The sequence below is a fragment of the Galeopterus variegatus genome, unplaced genomic scaffold, assembly GCF_000696425.1.
Source record: "Galeopterus variegatus unplaced genomic scaffold, G_variegatus-3.0.2 Scaffold2713, whole genome shotgun sequence".
In the NCBI taxonomy this organism is placed as follows: domain Eukaryota; kingdom Metazoa; phylum Chordata; class Mammalia; order Dermoptera; family Cynocephalidae; genus Galeopterus; species Galeopterus variegatus.
The window spans coordinates 217,079-222,401 of record NW_007728824.1 but is presented as its reverse complement, the minus strand read 5'-3'; the positions used below and the strand labels follow the sequence as shown (position 1 = coordinate 222,401).

The window sequence follows — 5,323 nt, the reverse complement described above, 5'->3', positions numbered from 1 at the left end:
GAGCAGAAAGGGGAAGAGAAAAGGGAAGGCAGGGAGGAGGAAGGGGAAGGGAAAGATTGGATAAGGGGCATAAAGAATAAGTATGATTTGTAATAGTGAATATGCTAATAAAAATAAATTTAAAAAGTACTAGATACTTGATATTAAGAAATTCTTCATTTTTTTTCAATGTGCTAACAGTGTTGTGGTTGTTTTTTTTTAGTACTTGTCTTTTAGAGATTTTACATAAATATAATTTATGTTTATATATATATATATATATATATATTTCTAAGTGGGCAGAATTACAAAAGAGAAGGTCCAATATACCCTTTCAGACAAAGGAAATTTTTTTTTTTTTTTTTTTTTTGTCGTAATAACTTCGTATAGCATACATTATACGAAGTTATACGATATATATATATAAACATAAATTATATTTATGTAAAATCTCTAAAAGACAAGTACTAAAAAAAAACAACCACAACACTGTTAGCACATTGAAAAAAAATGAAGAATTTCTTAATATCAAGTATCTAGTACTTTTTAAATTTATTTTTATTAGCATATTCATTATTACAAATCATACTTATTCTTTATGCCCCTTATCCAATCTTTCCCTTCCCCTTCCTCCTCCCTGCCTTCCCTTTTCTCTTCCCCTTTCTGCTCCCCCTCCCACTCCCCCTTCTAACATCCATAGATTTGTTCTCTCCATCTGAAGGATTAACTGTTCCTCTGTTGGGCTGTTGCCTAGATGATCTGTCCAGTACTGAGACAGGAGTGATCAAGTCCTCCCCTATTACCATAAAGGAGATGCTTCTTCTATTACTCTGGACTGTGCTTTGTGGAGAGAGAGGACATCATTTTTTTTTGGAGGGGGTGATCTCCACTGGTGTCTCTCCTTGTGTCAATGCAGTTGAGAGTCTGGCATGCCATCTGCATGGTGGCTGTGACTGCTGCTATAGAGACTAGCTGCTTCTGTGGCAGCTATGGTAATTGTGGTGGCTATGGTGGGCTACCCGTGTGGAGATGGTATTTTTGGTGTGCTCTGTACCTGGTTGTGGCTGGGTTTGGCTTCCACCAGCTGCATGCCTCAGGACCCTAGCAGGGCCTGGAGCAGTAGTGGAAGCTTGCCTAGCTGCAGCTGGGTTCAGGTTCCCCCCAAGCTCCATACCTCAGGACCCCAGCAGGGCCCTGGGGTGGTGGCAGCAGTTTGCATAGTTGCACTTGGGTTCAGCTTCCCCCAGCTCCATGCCTCATTTTAAGATGTTGTTGCAGAGCTGTTGAGAGGGAGAGGGAGAGATAAAAGGAGAGGGAAATTGGATGGGAGGAGGAGGAAGAAGGGGGGCCATGGTCAAGGCCTGTGGCACACCCCTTATTCCAGTAGGGAGACCAGGGTACTTCCAGTGGCGGCTTGGTCATTACTGGGCTGGATGCAGATGTCAGGGGGGTGTGACTGAAGCCCTCAGCCCCCCACTGCCCCAGCTTGGGAGCTCAGGGTGTTTCTGGTGGCAGCTTGATGGTCATCACTGGGCTGGTTGCATACGTCAGGGTGTCATGGCTAAGGTTCTCAACACCCCCACTGCCCCGGCTCAGGAGCCCAAGGCGTTTCTGGTGGCAGCTCAGTGGTCTTTGCTGGGCTTGGTGTGGATTTGGGGGAGGGGAGCGAAGCCCTAGGCCACTCACCACCCCATCGGGAGCCTGGGGTGCTTCCTGAGGCAGCTCAATGGCTGTTGCTGGGCTGGTTGCAGATATTGAGGGGATGTGGCTGAGGACCTTGGACCCCCACTGCTCTGGCTCAGGAGCCTGGGTCACTACTTGTGATGGCTCAGTATTCGTCGCTGGGCTGGTTGTGGATGTTGGGAGGGGTGTGGCTGAGGCCCTCAGCACCCCCGCTGCCCTGGCTTGGGAGCCCAGGGCACTTCCTGCGGTGGCTGGGTGGTGGTCATTGGGCTGGGTGCGGACGTTGGGGGGGGGGCATGGCTGATGCCCTTGGCCCCCCACTGACCTAGCCTGGGAGCCCAGGGCACTTCTGGCAGCAGCCTGGTAGTTGTCACTGGATTGGGTGTGGTCGTTGGGGGATGTGGCTGAAGCCCACAGCCTTTCCCCATCCCTGGCTTGAGAGCCCAGTGGGCTTCCAGTCCTTCTAGGTTTTACAGGTGTTCTTTGGTGGTGTTAGACCTTTACTAGTTAATATCAAACTTTGATCTGTGGGTATTCTGTTTTTTCTTTCAGTTCTGTGTTGGATTATTCACTGTTCCCACCACTTAAATTCTGCACTGGAATTAATTTGTTGTCCTTTGGTTATTTCTAGAATGGGGGAGGTTTCTAAGGAAATCAGCACTTGTGCCCTGTGGCTGAGCTAAATTGCTGCTTTGCTGCTGATTCTCTACGGAAGGAATTTTGTGCAGTTCAGGTTTTAATTGTTGACCTTGTAAGCATGTCTGGATCTTGTGAAATCTGGTACACCTAGGTTGTGCGGAAAATCTGGTCTGGGCCTGAGTCTTTTCAGCAAACTGCTCCCCCTGCAATTCTATATTCCTGACCAGTCTCCACTGAGTGGTCCTGTGCAGATCAGCTGTCCATGCTGTGCCCCAGTGTTCTCCTGGTGGCCTGTCTCCCCCACCTCCTGCACCCCAAACACTTTCCATGGGATGGACTGTATGCCAGCCTCTTGCAATGACTCACTGGCCTCTGAATGGCTCCTTTTTTTGTTTTTGTGGCTCCTCGCTCCTATGTGGGTCCACAGGAACTCCGTTAGTAGTCTTGCTGGCCTGGGGGCCACCAAGGCCCTCTTCTCCCCTGCTGCCTCCAAGCAACTTCATACAGAGAGCACAGCACAGCTTTTGCCAGCTCTTGCTCTGTGCCCTCACCAGCTCCAGCCTTAAAGCAGCCGGGGGCTCAAAATGGTGGGAGCGATCCTTTCTTTCTCTCATTGTGGCTCCTCCTGCCTTCATGAACTCCAAAGGTCTCTCTTCCTCTTCCCCTGAGCTCTAGCAGCCCCAGCTTGGCTGTCATTGCTTTTTAATAGATGTAAATTGGTTGATTTTTGGGAGAGAGTGACTCTGGGGACTGTCTATACTGCCATCTTGACTGGAAGCCCCAGCACCACATTCTACCAAGTGAGCTACCTCTAGTCAGTATTAACATTTCCCCATTGTCTCAAATTTCTTTTATAGTTGAATTATTCAAATAAAGATCCAAATAAGGTTCACACATTGTACTTAGTTGACACCTTTCTTAAATCCCTTTTAAATTATAGGGTTCCCTATCTTCTTTTCTTTTTTTCCTCTCGAAATTGACTTGCTAAAAAACTGGATCATGTGTCCTGGATTTTGCTGGTTGTATCCCTATCTCATCATTTAGAATATATCCCTGGTTCTTTATATGTCCTGTAAGTTGGTAGTTAAAACTAGAGTTTTGACGAGATTCAGGTTGTTTTTTTGTCACTGAATATGTCCTATATGATGTGGCACAGTTATAGCATCATCTCAAAAGAGCTTCTTCCATGAAGCTCAAAATACCTTTCCTCTCCATCCTCCCAAACAAACAAAAAACTTGGACATTCTCCTTTCTTTGGCCCTCAGTGACAACCAGCACCAAAAATCAGCTTATCATCTATATCTCTGTGTTGTAAATGATGGAGGGAATAAGTCCCCCTTGTGGGGTCTTTAAGGATCACTCTAACACAGCTACAAAAATTACACTGGGAAAGGCATATGAAATTAAAGGATTTATTATACTCATGGGTCCTAGAGAGGGAGGCATGGCACGCCATGCAGGGAGCCATATGAGAGACGCTCCCAGGGAACAGGCTCAACCACATAGGAGGGGAGCTGATAGAGTGAGGACCCATGGGCAAATGCCTTTATTGGGGAGTCAAAGGGAAGTATACAAGCAAAAGATGTGAGGGGATGTCACTGAACATCACTAGGTCATAGTGATGGGGAGGACATAGGGGAGGACAAGAAGGGGAACTTGTGGCAGGGACCAGCCTTATCACACTGGTGCATCTGGTTGCCTGGGCAAGGTTGTTCACAGCCTGTTTGTGGGGATGTTGAGGCATCAGGAAAATATGAAGTTTTTTTTTACAATACACTCTCCTATCACCAGTTTGACTAGAAACTCCTCAAATCCCAAGGACAATCTTATCAGACTTTGAAACCACTGGAGTCCTTGGCACCATTCCCTAAATAGACCAAACTTGCATCAATACTATTTGGACTGAATTCTAATTTTTTAAAAAACATTTTTTGGGAAATGGTTTTAAGGGTATAAAAACCTATGGTTTGACACATTATTTCTCTTTTCAAAATGGCATAAATGGATTGAAATGATTAATATATCAGGAAAAAGGTACTATTGCTATCATCATTTTATTTACATCTCCTGACAAATGTTTAATTTACTTCAGACTATTTTCCTAATCCTAGATGACTAACGTGAAGAGTAGTACACAATCATTCTAAATAAAGATTGGCTTGTTTTTAAAAAGGGAAAGAATAACATTTGAAAATAACGGTTCAGGAAGTCAGAGTTTCAATGAGGAAAATAAAAGGGCTTAAATGTAGCTCCTTTCCATAGCTCTAACAGTTAAAACCCTGTGGTCTAGTAATTGATACTCTTTCTTTAAGAGAAAATTCTGTTAGCCCACTGAACCTAATTATACAGATTACTAAGCACAACCATACATAATAAAGCATAATCCAAATGTTTCTAGTAAGTATCGGTGAATACATCATTTTCAAGAATTTATAAAACTTACGAAAGAAAACAATCATCATTTAGGGCTATGGTGATTATTTCTTGGAGACTCTTCTCAAATATGCCTACTTCTAACTGGGTGATTTTTCTTTATATTCATTGACCGACTTCATAGTCTGTTCTTAAACTCAAGCTGCAAAATCTTTCAATAGGTGTTCATAAAGACACTACTTCATTATTAAAAGCTGGCAATCACACAGAAACATAAGAAAAGTTTTGGGCTTTTGTCACCTTAAATCTAAGGCAGGTCAGGGAATCTGGCCCATCTTCATCGATGGCACCTGAAGCAATTACTAGGAGCATTTGCACATCCACCCCCGCTCCCACATACATCCGTATTTTCCAGTCTCTTTCTCTCCCACATCTTTCTCTTTCATTCCCTCTTCCTTGAGTCTGACTCCCCAGGCTACACTGTGGGTACTTTTACAGATATTGCTTAGACTTCCTATGATTAAAAAAAAAATTTCCTGGGGCCGGCCCGGTGGCGCACTGGATAGTGCGCCGCTTGGGAAGCACGGCGGCGCTCCCGCCCGAGGGTTCGGATCCCACATACAGACCGGGTCCCCCCCACTCGCCGAGC

At 44.9% G+C, this 5,323-nt stretch overlaps 1 protein-coding gene across 1 annotated transcript in view; it reads right to left on the bottom strand.

The window, feature by feature from the left end:
• Positions 1–5,323, bottom strand: part of SLMAP (sarcolemma associated protein) — a 164,248-nt gene that overhangs the window by 26,625 nt on the left and 132,300 nt on the right. The gene's annotated exons all lie outside the window — the stretch shown is intronic.